The sequence below is a fragment of the Macaca fascicularis genome, chromosome 8 (assembly GCF_037993035.2).
Source record: "Macaca fascicularis isolate 582-1 chromosome 8, T2T-MFA8v1.1".
Taxonomy (NCBI): Eukaryota; Metazoa; Chordata; class Mammalia; order Primates; family Cercopithecidae; genus Macaca; species Macaca fascicularis.
Genome location: NC_088382.1, coordinates 40960869 through 40975228, shown reverse-complemented (window position 1 = coordinate 40975228; position 14360 = coordinate 40960869). Strand labels below are relative to the sequence as shown.

General features: G+C 49.8%; 1 long non-coding RNA gene across 8 annotated transcripts in view; it reads left to right on the top strand.

Moving 5' to 3' along the window:
* Nucleotides 1-14360, top strand: part of LOC123575177 (uncharacterized) — a 49242-nt gene that overhangs the window by 21569 nt on the left and 13313 nt on the right. For 3 of the 8 annotated variants that reach the window (XR_012416354.1, XR_010577248.2, XR_012416353.1), the window contains exons 2-3: nucleotides 1261-1338; nucleotides 3966-4085. This is a non-coding gene — a long non-coding RNA (uncharacterized lncRNA). Of the gene's footprint in view, nucleotides 1-1260; nucleotides 1339-3965; nucleotides 4086-4940; nucleotides 5643-14360 lie in introns of those variants that run through there. The other 5 variants (XR_010577249.2, XR_010577247.2, XR_010577251.2 and 2 more) reach the window with 3 other exon arrangements.

Genomic DNA, 14360 nt, shown 5'->3' with positions numbered 1-14360 from the left:
TTTTGAGATGGGGACCTGGATGACCCCCAGACTGGCTTCCTGTGCCCTATTTGGGCTCTCTCTGTCACGCTCCTGTGTGTGTGACACATGCTTGCTCACTGTTCTAAATGCATTACAAATAGTAACCCATTTCATCATTCCTCAAACCCAGTGAGGTAGGTGTTATTATCCTGAGTTTACAGACAGGAAACTGAAGCTCAGAGACATAACCAAGCTAGTCAGAGACTGGGCCAAGGCTTGAACCAGGTAATCTGGTTTCAGAGTTCAGAGTCCTAGCCTTGGCGTTGGGTCTCTAGGTCCTGGTTAGGAAATGTGAGCCTACTGGTGTGTGTATGTGTGTATATGAGTGTGTGCATGTGCAAGTGTGTGGATGCCTACATGTGTGCATGCATATGTGCATGTGTGTGGGTGCGTATGTGTGTGCATGTGTGTGGGTGCGTACGTGTGTACATGTGTGCGAACGTGTGCGTGTGTGCATGCGTGTGTGCATGTATGCGGGTGCATGCATGTGTATTTGTGTGCGTGAGTGTGTGTGCATTTGTATATATGTGTACGTGAGTGTGTGTGTGTGTGTGTGTGTGTGTATTTTACATGAATGGTGTATGTATACATGAGGCTCTCAGCACTGGTAGCACCGAAGAGGCAGTGTGACCTAGTCACACAGTGGAAAGGACTTAGCACTAAGGTGGCCCTGAGTTTGATTTCTGCCCTGCCTGTTGTAAGCTGTGTGTCTTTGGGCATGCTGCGTCACTTCTCTGAGTTCTGATTTCCTTATCTGTAAATGGAGTCTGTGTTATGTATCTCAGTGTTGTTCATTTCTGTCAATGGCTAAGGGCAATATTATCCATCTTTTCCTTTCCAGTCCCTCCAGGGAAGCCGAGAGGGGGAGGGAGTTTATTTGAGTCTTTACCTGTGGTGCCCTTTCTTCCGTTTGCCAAAATCTCTTTTCACTCTGGGCACCCGTCCTGTCACTGACCGCTCCCCCTCAAAAAAATATCAGTTTCACTTGCGCCCAAGCATTGGCATTATCCTTCCCGTCCATTTTCACATTGATCAAAGGAATGGAAGAAGATGGCACTGCTCAGCCCAGATGCTCAAGCCCTTCAAAGGGGCAAGAGACTTCTTGGTGCCTCTCAGATCCCCCTCACCTGTCTGTTTTGTGGTGTTAAGGCAGATTCTGGAACAAGCCTCCCCTTCTCTGTCTTGGGCCATGTGTTTGGAGGCTTTTCTCAGAGCCCACACGCTCTGCTTTGTCCCCAGGCACCATCCACTTGGCTCTGGACCACGCCTTGCCTGGCTGAGCTGCCCTGGGAGCTGTCAACACGGGTGTGCGTGCTGGTATGCTGGCCTGGGGGCTCAGGAGAGAGAAGGTGTGGGGAGCGGGGAAAAATGCGCTGGGTTGGTTTGCATGACCCGCCAGCATGGAAACCGCCTGCTAATCACGGAGCACAGCTGAGGGTGCCCAGAGCAGGATGAGGAGGGAATGCGGGACTGAGCTGTCACGGGAAAGGGAGTAGGCTCTGGGACTCAGAGCACAGGCAGGCTGCTTTTTGTTCAAGGTAAACAAAAATATTAAAATTGTTTAACATTGAGCTACTCTGCCTGTAAGGTAGTGAACTCCCCATCCTTACAGGTATTCCAGAGGCTGCGTGCTCACCTGTGGGTGCTGTGGGAGCAGCGACGATCGCACTAGGAGAAAGGTGGTTTCCCTTCAACCTTACGATTCCCCGAGCCTGTGACTGGATTCCCGGTCTGTGGTTTTCAAACTTCAGAGTATAGGCCTTTACTTTTGTTTAAGTAGGTTGTATTAACCAGGTGCCAGGCTCTGGTCTAATTGCTCACAAACATTAGCTCATGTAATTCTTATCAGAACTCTGTGAGGTAGGTACTGATATTTCCATTTCATAGATGGGAAAACTAAGGCGTAGATAGGGAACAACTTGTCCAAGAGCTCCCGGCTAGTCAGTCTGACCCGAGTCTGTTCTCCTTTTTTTTTTTTTGAGATGGATTCTTGCTCAGTCACCCAGGCTGGAGTGCAGTGGCGAGATCTCAGCTCACTGCAACCTCTGCCTCCCGGGTTCAAGCGATTCTCCTGTCTCAGCCTCCCGAGTAGCTGGGATTACAGGTGTGCACCACCATGCCTGGCTAATTTTTTGTATTTTTGGTAGAGACAGGGTTTCACCATGTTGGCCACACTGGTCTTGACCTCCTGACCTCAGGGGATTCGCCCGCCTTGGTCTCCCAAAGAGCTGGGATTACAGGCATCAGCCACCATGCCTGGCCCTGTTCTCTTGACTGCTGTGCCCCCGTGGCCTTATCTGGAGGTGTCTCCAGCAGGCCTGCTTGCTGTGCCTTAGTCTGGGCTTGACTAAGGGGAATCTGGCCAAGTGCAACAACAGGCAGGTGATGTGCCCTAGGATGGCAGGTCCTGCGAGGAGTCCCTTTCTGTAGGTATATCATGGCCCAAAGGTGTGGTGTCATCCAGGCAATGGAGTGAGGGGACGCACCCTCCGGATAGGCAGCGGGCTCTCACAGTGATAGAATCTGGATGCTTGAAAGTCCTGGTCAGCAAGTCACCCCACAGCATGTCTGTTATTCACCGTGGAACTCCAGGAATTAGGGAATAGGGAGGGGACTCTGTTGATCCCAGGGGACATTGGATTTCACCGAGAAGGGGACTCAGGCCTGGGGGGGTAAAGGTGAGGGCTGCGACATCAGAACTGGCAGACAATATCAGAAACATTCAGGAAGGGTGATGGATTCCCAGGTCTGGATTAGGAGCAGCTGCCCCCTCAAACGTTGGGGCCTCAGAGACTAGAATTTAACCCCCAGATCTGCCACTTTTGCTGCTTATGTCACTAGGTCATGTTGGTTAACCTCTGATTCATGGCTTGCTTATCTGTAAAAGGTGGGCGATGATAACTATCTTGCATGATGGTTGGGGGGGGAGGGGGGTGTCAAATCAGATAATATCTGCTTACATAGAGCCTTGCAAACAATAGTTGCTCACCAAATGTCCTTGTATTTTGTTGAGTTGCTCTTGCCTTGGGTGGGAACTGACCTTATAGAGACAGGGGTGGGACGGGGCGGGAGGTGAGTGGATGGGGAGGGCTGAAGATGGTGAGAGACTGGAAAATTCCTAGGGTTCACCAAGTTAGTCAAGAATGACTTTGTGAGATCCCCCCACCCCTGGGTGCTAACCCCAGAACCAGGCAACTTGGGGGCTGTGGAAACAGAGGCTACTAAGGAAATGGAGACCAAAGAATGACTTAGCATAGCTAGGATTTCAAGTTAATGAGTTGAAAATTATACCCAGGGCCAGGGAGCTGCACTGAGAGGTCAACCAAGCTTATCCTTGGCGTTTCCTCCCCACCCCGACCTCTGCCTAGGATGTTCTCTGCTGTCATTCTCTGAGTGTGTGTGGATACTCTCCTATCTCATCTGCAAAACAAGTGGCTTGGATGGGATGATGACTAAGACCAATGAGACAGCGTCCATGGTTTTAAAGATCAAATATTTTACTTCTCTGTTGATCTGAGAACTTAGAAGGATCCCCTCCAGGTTAGAGGACTACATTTACGCAGCTTAGATGAACAGAAAGGACTAGAAGTGAGAGTGATGGTAACACGGGCAGTCGCTTTCCCTCTATAGTGCTCTGGAGTTGATGGCAGTGCTCCATGTATTCGGTTTCCTGATTATAACCTGCTTACTTTGTAGAGGAGGCTACTGAGGGCCCAAGGTGGTTAAATGACTTGCTTGAGGTCACACAGGTAGTGAGTGATAAAGTCAGGCTCCTAACCAGGGTTTTCCAGTCCTAACTCTGATACAAAGTATACTGTGTGAAGACATTGCCCATATCTAGGCCCCAGTCTCCCAATCTGTGAAATGGGTGGATTGTTCCACTGGCAATAAGACGTGTTTTTTTTGTTTTTTTTTTTAAATTTTTTTTTGTTTTTTTGTGACAGGGTCTCTCTTCCTGTTGTCCAGGTTGGAGTGCAGTGGCACGATTCCAGCTCCCTGCAGCCTCAAGCACCTGGGCTCAAGCGATCCTCCTGCCGCAGCCTCCCGAGTAGCTGGGACTACAGGTGCACGCCACTGTGCCAGGCTAAGTTTATTTATTTATTTATTTTAGTTGATACGGAGTCTCACTATATTGCCTAAACTGGTTTTGAACTCCTGGCCTCAAGCGATCCTGCCTTGGCCTCCCTGAGTGCTGGAGTTACAGATGTGAGCCACTGTGCCCAGCCAGATGTGTGATCTTATTGTTTGCCTTTTGCTCCCACACGTCAGAACTGGTGACCTGCTTGCCCTTGGAATGCCAGGGGCTGACCTGACTTTCAGGAAACGGTCCTGTCTCTGTGGGTGCGGAAGCTTCACTTGGTGCTGGTTGGTAAATAACTGTCTTGGTCTCCGGAGGGTTTGAAAATCACATTTCTCCCTCTTGTTGCTATGGGCGACTAACACTAGCTAAAGCTTGAAATCAGGCCCCAAAGGGTGGCCTTGCTGATGACTCTGGTTTCTCTTTTCACTGTCTAGGGCCCAGGGAGTTTCTCAGCATATTTGATTGTGAGGAACTGTAGAGGCCCTCCTGTGCCCAGACAGTCCTCGCTTGGTGGGTGTTTAGTCCAAGCCCTTGCCTTCAGGCGGATGGACCAGATGACCTAATAAAGTTCCTAAAAAAATCTCCTGGACAGATCACCAACCTCCTTCCTCTTTAAAGTCTCATCGAGAGGAATGTCCACAGCATCCTTGGTAACACATTACAGTGTTTCACAACCCTCCTAGCCAGGAAGCTGTTCTTAATGTTTAACCTTAATCCCTCCCACTGAAATTTAAGGCCCTTTTCTCTTGTTGAGTGCAAATGGAGAACAGCTGCTTACACTCATCGTCCGACGTCAGCTATTTCTCAGGATGACCCTGTGAGACAGGCCAGGGTCATTAGACTCAATTTGGTGCTCAGCAAATATGTGTTTATTCCTGCATGCGTGGGCCACAGGCTGGTTTGTTGGGTGCAATGAATAGCTGCAGGTTTATTAGGGTGTCTCTTTAGATGGATGTATGTCTCCCCGTGTCTGTAGAACACTCCGGACCCCGGAGAGTGAAAACCCTACCTGTCGGACTTGCTTTGAGAAGATTCTTCTCCAACTCCCCACAGCAGAAGTTGCTTCACAGAGGGGAACAGTTTTATGGAGGTGACTGAGACCTTAAGCTTGAGGCCACCCATCTGAGGTGGCATCCAGAGGAGACTGGCTGGCCCCTCCTTCGCCTTGGATGTAGCACTGTTTCTAGGATCTCTTTTCAATCAACAAGACAGGGGATGTTCCACGAGGGTGTGTGGATTCCCTGCCATCCCACATGGTCAAGTGGAAGGGACGGGAAAAAAGCCATGAAGGGTTTGTGACCACACAGAGACTCTCCTGGCCGCCTGTCCTTTCGCAAAGAAGACAGAGATGAAATATAATCAAGCAATTAACCACCCCTATCATCACCAAGAACAACAGTATCAACAACAAGAACAGGGACAACAAAACCCATGGATGAAACATTCCTTTCTCATTCAGATCTTATCTGGCGCACTCTCTCTCTGCTCTGTCTCGGTCTGTGGTTTAGAGAAACATGGGCAACGCTGTTTGGAAGAACAGGTGAGAGGGGGTGGGGAATTCAGAGGCCTGGGCCCACCGCCTCCACTCCTTCCCTAGTTTAACCTTTGACAGGATCTTCACCTCTCTCCGATCGGCTTTGCTTCTTGTTCAAAGGCCTCAGTCACCCAGCTGTGTCCCTTTCTCCGGAGGGCAAGGGCGGATGGCAGTGACTCTGCTTGATGAGAGAACTTTAAGGGCCCAATCAGTCCCTGGGCACCCCCTCCTGGGCTGTTTTCTCCAGGAGGCTGCATTCTGATCCATAAACCTTCTCCTCAGGGGTTTAGGGTCGAGCTGTTCCTGATGTTTATCAGAGGCTGGGATCAAAGCTATCCAGGTCGTAAATCTCTCTCTGTGGCTGTCGGGCCCCAGGGCAGCTGAAGAGGGTTGACAGCCCTTTGGACCTCAAAGGAAAAAATGTGCTCTACTCCACCCACTCCCAGCTCTGCCAAGAAGCTGTCCTCTGAGAAGCCATGGCTGGGCCGTTCCATTCCGGGGAGCTGCTGAAAAGAGCTGGGAGGCCAAGAAGAGCTTGTGTGTGCTGGGGAGAGGAAGCCCAGCCTTGAGGGAGGGGTGCAGGTGCAGCTCCTCTATGTGTGGGGGCTGAGGGACCTTGTTTGCCTTTTCCTTGTGGCTGTGAAATGCTTTATGAGTACTTCCATAGGTGGATGGACAGGGGGAGGGTAGATAAACTCAGCCACAAGGCCCCAGGGCCTCAGGAACCAACCCAACCCTCTCATTTTACAGAAGAAAACTGTGCCTGGAAGGTTGAAGAGTTTGTTCCCAGTCACATAACCAGGGATCCTTAGGACAGCCAGACCAGGAAACCATTTCCAAACTGCCAATCCATGGCAGAGTATCAAGACCTCAGGAATCATTGAGACACCACGGAAGCATCGGGAAAAGGCTCCTTAGCTTTTGAAGCTTCTTAGTGTTCTTGAGTGTGCACGGAGCCCATGACTGCGGGGTTTTGTAGACACCTCAGGGATGACGTGACTGGTACCCCTGACAAAGTCAAGGCTGCTGGACAAATGAGTCTGAGGATTTCAGGGGCAGCTGGGTGCAGGAGTTGGTGGGCTGTGGGAGTGCCCCCTTGTGGGTAGGCTTCCTTCCTCCTGGTGATGGGGGTTCCTCAGTGCAAAGGTGAAAGGGTGGAGGGGCTGGAGCAGCAGGAATCTCTCTTGTTGATAGGTATGAGGCCTTGAAGTCCTTTTCTTTGTCCCAGGATTCGTAGAAGCTTCGGGGCTGAGCTTTGTGTTTTCAGGCATGGGGTGCAGAGACGTTTAGGCAAACTCTTACCATCCTTTCTCTTCATTAGGGCTTCCTAGGAATCAATAATGCCCATGAAGGAAGGGATTGTAGAAATAGCTTAACACTTTCATTTACTAACGTGGAAATTGAAGCCCAGGGAAGGGAAGGGACCGGCTGTGGAAGAGAGAGCCATCAGCAGAAGGAGACCCTGAAATCTTCCTGTGTGATTCCCAGGAAGTCCAGCCCCAGCTGATTCATAGAACAAATGCATGCAAACCTTGCTATCTATAAACTACACATGCACTTACATAAAACGCATAAAGATATATGGCCTTGCTTTTGGAACAATACCCCACAGATAAAAGTAGCTTTAAATCCTCCATAAAATGATAAAGTCTAGTCCTAAACTCCTAGCAGCTCCTAAACTCACCTAGTAGGTGATCACAGGCAGCAGGGGCCGCTCAAACTTTCCTAGCTTGGTATCTCCACCTGTAGAGAGGAGGCAGAAAAGCATCGGGGGTGAAGTCGTGGGCTCTAGAGTCACAAAGACGTGGGTTCCAGGCCAGGCTTGGCCCTTGCTAACTGTTGACCTTGAGCAAATTACCCAACCTGTTCCTTATTTGTTCCTGCCTCATAGGTAGTTGTACAGATGAAATGATATCAGTTCTCAGAACAGTGCTAGGGACAGAGTACACTTTATGCTCAATACATGTTCACTTTTAGAGACATCTTGGGATTCTCAGTCTAAGTGACATTCAAAATGACCTCACTGGGAGGCAGGACCAAGGTGGAACCTCCTCTTCGATGGGATGTGGGCCTATTTTCTTCTACTTCTTTATTTTTGTAGATGCATGCCACCACACTCGCTAATGAAATTTTTTTTTTTTGTGGAGGTGGGGTCTCACTATGTTGCTCAGGCTGGTCTTAAACTCCTGACCTCAAGCAATCCTCCTGCTTTAGCCGACCCCCCGACAGTGCTGGGATTATAGGCATGAACCACTGAGCCCAGCACCTCTATTTTAAATCTATTTTTTTTTTTTTGAGATGGAGTCTCGCTAGGTTGCCCAGGCTGAAGTGCAGTGGCACGATCTCAGCTCCCTGTATCCCTGTAACCTCTGCCTCTCGGGTTCAAGCGATTCTTCTGCCTTAGCCTCCTGAGTTAGCTGGGACTACAGGCATGTGTCACCATGCCCGGCTAATTTTTTGTATTTTTAGTAGAGACAGGGTTTCACCATGTTAGCCAGGATGGTCTTGAACTCCTGACCTTGCAATCCGCCTGCCTCGGCCTCCCAAAGTCCTGGGATTACAGGTGTAAGCCACTGCACCTGGCTATTTTAAATCTAAAGACAAATCACCCATGAGGTACAGTGGGGGAACAGAGGTCTGGGCTCAGTTAATTCAGAAGAAGATTTATCCCAGGATCAGGAAATGAGAGTTTCAGATGTTGCCAGTAGCTTCAGTGGCTTTTAGGGCCTTTTTTTTTTTGTTTTGTCTGGTCAGGGCTCATCCTGGGATGAGCTTTAAGGCCTGTTAGGGGCTGAATTCTGTCCCCCTCAAAATGTATATGTTGAAGTCCTAACCCCAGTACCTTAGACTGTGACTGTATTTGGAGATAGGGTCTCTAAAGAGGTAATTAGGTTAAAATGAGGTCACTAGTGTGGGCCCTAGTCCAATAGGAATGGTGTCCTTGTTGGGTAAGGGGCAACGTGGACACAGACAAGTGCAGAGGGGAGCCCCTGTGAAGAAGCGGGGAGAAGACAGCCACCTGCAAGCCACAGAGGGGGCGTGTGAAGGAACCAATCCTGCCGACACCTTGGTCTTGGCCTTCCAGCCTCCAGAACCCTGAGGTGATCAATTTCTGGCCAGGCAGCCCTAGCCACCTTTCTACAGCACTCATACTCCGGGTTCGGCAGAGGGGAAAGGACTGCAGGCCAGCGCTTCTTAAACCTTTGTGTCTGTGAAACTCACTTCCTGGGGAGCTGGATCAAGATGCAGATTCTATGACCATCTCATTTCCCCTTTCCCATCCCTTATCTAATTTGCTCCTCTGTGGAACTGTGTGAAGTAGACAGGGCAAGAATTTTCACCCCCATTTTCCAGATTGAGAAACTGAGTCTCAGAAGGAGGAATCACTGCAAGTGAGTGGTAGTCGAGCTTCCAACTCAGGTCAAGTGAAGTGTCCTCATGTCCCATGCCCCCCGTAATTTCCCGATCCCTAGCAGGGGCACCTGGGGAGACTCCCTGGTGATGCTGTGTTAGGGCTCCCTTTTTTATTTTGAGATGGAGTTTCACTCTTGTCACCCAGGCTGGAGTGCAGTGGCGTGATCTCAGCTCACGGCAACTTCCACCTCCCAAGTTCAAGTGATTCTCCTGCCTCAGCCTCCTGAGTAGCTGTGATTATAGGCGCCCGCCACGATGCCCGGCTAATTATTGTATTTTTAGTAGAGACGGGGTTTCACCATGCTGGCCAGGGTGGTCTTGAACTCCTGACCTCAGGTGATCCACCTGCCTCGACTTCCCAAAGTGCTAGGATTACAGGCATGAGCCACCATGCCCGGCAGGGCTCCCTTTTTGACAGACACTGCCTTAGACCTCAGGCTCCCTCAGGCCTTTGCTCTTGGGGGTTGGAGCTGAGGGGAGGATGGAAGGTGTCCCTCCCCATCACAGCGCGGCTAGCTGGTGAGAGAGGCTGGGAGCTCCCGACCTGTCTGGACACGCGGCCACTCCTGGCAGTCCCCACCCCTCCTTTCACCCAGCCCCTCTGCCTTCAAGCAAGTGAATGAAGTCAGGCAGGCCCCGGGCCATCCTGCGTGAGGGAGGGAGTGGGCACAACTTGGCACTCCAAGGGTTCGCCATTGGGATGGGCGTGGAGACGGTGTGAACTCCTTGGTGTCTTGCTCTTGTCATCTTCCAGCGTGACATATGCACAAAGGTACCTTTTATAGGTGGGAAATTATAGGTGCTGCCACTTCAAAGGCCTTGGCAACCAGAGCTCCTCTTTGATAGATGACAGTATTATTAATGGTGATTTATTGCTGGGGCCATTTTGACAACAGAAATAACCAGTTTCCCCACCTTAGCGGCTCTCTTCTCCCACACCTTCCTGGGGATTTTTTTTTCTTTTGGCTGGCCCTGTGTATTTTTCTGGCTATGGGGGTTACCTCCCTGCATGAGGAGGCATGGGAGGTAACCCATGGAGCATCTGCTTAAGGCACACAGTGAGGCATCCGGCTTATTAACTTGTCATCATGTGTCATAAAGTTTAGTGAAATACTGGCAGATTGTAATCCTAAACAGGGCAATTACCCTCTTATTAAAGCAGCACTCTGTCTGTCTGTCTCTCTCTCTCTTTTATTTTTCTCTCTCTTTCCCCGCCTCCACCCTCTTTCCTGGGATTGTTCTTACCTCTGCCCTACTTGCACAATTAGTCATGAGCAGAGGTCACCTGCTTCATAATGATCCCAGAGTAGGCCTGGCTTTGGTGGGGCGGAGCTGAAGGGGAAGGGGCAAAGGAGAGTTAACCACCACGAGGCTTGCTGCAGCAAGCTGGCCTCATGGGGCACAGGGACAAGGCGCTGTCCCAGGCGGGAGGCTGCAGTAGGAAGGTGGTGGTCTGAGGTTTCTGGCTCCAGGCAGCGAGAAGGGAGGGGGAGAGGAGAGAGCTGACAGGAGCGACTGAGCCTCCGTGGACTTCTCCGTTCACCCAGATTTTCTGGCAGGGCTGCCTCCCTCTGCCTTTTTCTCCCTCACTTTTGTATCTCGAAACAGAGGTGGAAAATGAGAAAGGAAGTGGGAGTGGGTGGTGGGCACGTGGGACATGAGGACTCCTCACTTGATCTGAATTGGAGGCTTGGCTGCCACTCACTTGCTATGATTCCTCTGTCTGAGACTCAGTTTCTCAATCTGTGAAATGGGGGTGAAACATCTTGCCCTGTCTGCTTCCCACCGTTTTAGAGAAGATCAACTTAGAAAAGGGATAGGAAAGGGGATGGCTCATAGTAACTCACTCCACAAGTCTGAGGGATGATTGTAATTTCATATGTGTGACCACAGGGTCTTATGTCATGTCTAACGGAGCTCCACCCCCGTGATTCCAAAGGATTGTTGAGTATATTGAGCTTCAGTCTTCTGTTCCTCTCTGTCAGGGTTTTGATGACCTTGGTTTCTAAATCTGCTTGGGAGGCATTGTTTGGTCTGAACAACAGGAGTTTTCGGCATATGTATGATAATGTTACCTGCACAGTGTGAGGTTAAGAAGACAAATGGAGGTAGGCTAGAGGCTACAGCTGAATCACAATTTGCCAGATCTGAAAAGACCTTAGAGATTACCTGGTTGAATTGTCCCCTGCTATAGATTTGTAAATTGAGGCTCAAAAAGGTAGAATAACATTCCTAAAAATCATCAGATAAATGATAGGCAGAGTGGGGACTAGATCTCCCAGCCCCAGACTCAGCCCAGTGCTCTGTCCACGAAAGCATGTTGACTGCATCAACTCTGGGTGTGCCTTCTCCTCCTCCTTTATCATCAATCAGCGCTCAGGAAAGAACCTGCTAGCAGTCATTTACACCTTAGCATGAACTTAAGTCAACATTTAGTTCTCCCAGGTGCATTTGCTTTTTTATTTTTTATTTTTTTTTTGAGATGGAGTTTTGCTCTTGTCGCCCAGGCTGGAGTGTAATGGCACGATCTTGGCTCACTGCAACCTCCACCTCCTGGGTTCAAGCGATTCTCCTGCCTCAGCCTCCTGAGTAGCTGGGATTACAGGCACCTGCCACCATGCCTGGCTAATTTTTGTGTTTTTAGTAGAGATGGCGTTTTGCTGTGTTGGCCAGGTTAGTCTCAAACTCCTGACCTCAGGTGATCTGCCCGCCTTGGCCTCCCAAAGTGCTGGGATTACAGGTGTGAGCCACTGTGCCCAGACGCATTTGCTTTTGAGGTCCCATCTCATCGTATAGATTGTTCCTTGTCAATGGCATTTCCAGCACTGGTAAGAAGAGAGGCAAGGCAGGGCTCGTGATTCTCACCCCCAAGACCCTGCCGCTTGCCTGCTCGCTTGGGCAATAGGGCGGGCATTGCTTCCTGAGTTAAACTGCACTGGACCCAGATATGTGTGTCCATATTTCAGAGCAAGTTTGTCAGAAGCTGTTGGGGAGTAAGGCTGGGTAGATGGATGGAGTCAGACTCGTTTAAAAATGGAGTACCAGCAGATAGGTTTAACAATGGAATGCGGCCGGCCAGAGTGAAGGTGGTTCCTAAACCAAACACCTGTCCCTTCTGTTTGCTTTCTGGTTTCCTTCCCCATTGTTGGAGAATGCTAGAAGGCAGACTGGTATTAAGAACTCTAAGTTCCTGGCCTGGCATGGTGGCTGACACCTGTAATCCCAGCAACTTGGCAGGTCGAGGCAGGAGGGGATCACTTGAGCCCAGGAATTTGAGACCAACCTGGGCAACGTGTTGAAACCCCATCGCTACAAAAAATACAAAAATTAGTCAGGCATGGTGGTGCATGCCTGTAGTCTCAGCTAGTTGGGAGGCTGAGGTGGGAGGATTGCTTAAGCCCAGGAGGTTGAGGCTGCAGTGAGCCATGATCACACCACTGCACTCCAGCCTGGCTGACAGCGAGAGACCTTGTCTCAAAAAACAAAACAAAGCAAAAAACCAAAAAACCAAAAAACAAAAAACCAAACCAAACCAAAACAAAACTTCTTCAGTTCTAAGTGCCTGGTGTAGGGAGTGTTTCTGAGGGCTTGTGTTTACCAGGGCACTGTGCTGTGTGCGGGGTAGTGATGGGGACAGACACCATTCCAGCATCTTGGAGCCCAAGTCTAGAGTCAGGGCCACAGAGGAGGGAGAGGAAGAGACTCCCACTGCAAATGGGTTGGATTTCCCTGCTTTTGCCCATGGAGTGAACAGCAGTGCTGTTTCTGTAGGTCTCTTTGAGGCTTAAGCATGAAATGCAATGAGACTGAACAGTCTTAAAATGTATTGATGGAACTTCTATCCATTTAAATGCAAAGGGGAAGAAAGAATTCAGAAATGATCTGAGGTTTCCAGCTTGGGGAGAGAGAAGGTGAGAGGAAGTGGGGGCCTAAGGGGAATGGAATGAACAGCCCTGATTTCAGGTTTGTAGATTGCAATGGGGCAAGGCAGCTACATGCAAATGTCCTTCCTGGAGACTGGAAACAAGGTCAAAGCAGAGATTGACAAGTAGGAGCGCAGCCTAGAGGAGAGAGGTGATGCCTGAAGCGATGAGAAGGGGTTGTTATCTGTGCAGGAAGAAGAATTGCAACACTTCTCCCAGCTGAGCAAACAGTCTGGGCTGGGATGTGAGTGGTGTCACACTCTGCACTCACTTCCTCTTTCAGTGGTCATTTGACAGTTCACTGGGGCTGACCTACCCCATTGGTCCTGGAGGACAGAAAGGAATGGAGAATAAAGAAGGTCCAAGGTGCAGCTTTTCCTCCTCTTCCAAAGCCACGAAGGGACCTATGGATTTGAAAGCTGTGTGTGGTCACTGTGGACAGAGTGACTCCTACCCCACTGGGGGGCTCCGTCATCCAAAGTACAAATCAAGCCTTCTCTTTCTCCTCTGAAGTCAAAGGGAGAAGACTGGGGTTGTCCATCTTCATAGGCAGCCTCAGATGATCCAGCCTAATATACGTCAGTAACTAACTGTGTGATCTTGAACAAGTCACTTATCTCATTGTGACTCAAGTGAACATAGGGGTATAGAGCATTTGCCCTGCTGACCTCACTGGACCATTGTGAAATAATAGCTAATGAGCTGGTGCATAGCAGGTGTTTTGTAAACTTAACAGTGATAGGCAAAGCTTAGTTCCCGTGAGAATGACTCTCTGACTATTATCCGTGGCATTAGAATACTGACCTCCCTTCTCTGAGAAAGCTCCAGCAGCAAAATGCTTCTGATCTCAAACTTTAGGACCAGTTTTCTGGTTTACAGGGCAGGGCAAGCCCCTTCTCTTAAGGATCAAGGGGATGAAGGAGAATTCCCTGCTTTTGGTGGGGGGTTCCTTCTGAAAGCCATGCCCTACTCCCATCTGAGGAGGTCACCCAGTCCTAGTTTTGTCTAGAAGCACCCTGCCCAGCCCCAGGGGCCAGCCTCATCCCAGCCAGGCCTCAGAGATGTCGGACCTGAAAGGCAGCTGCTATATCTCCTTCTGACAGGTGTCTCTGCTAGAGCTGGGAGATGAGGAGATAGGTGAGCCAGCACCTTTCCTCCTTGAATTGATAACTGCTTTGCAATGCAACTCTGTAATTGCTAAATAAAACGTCCTGCCCCACCGTGGTGGATTTATGGCTGAAACATCTTAACTGAACTGAGAATATTTTATGAGTGTGCATGGGTGTGTGTGGAATAGGAGGAGGGAAAAGGCAGTTCTGCAAACATTTCCAGAGGTGCTCCATAATCTGCCCTACCTTAAGTATTATCTAGAAGCTCTTTCTAGATG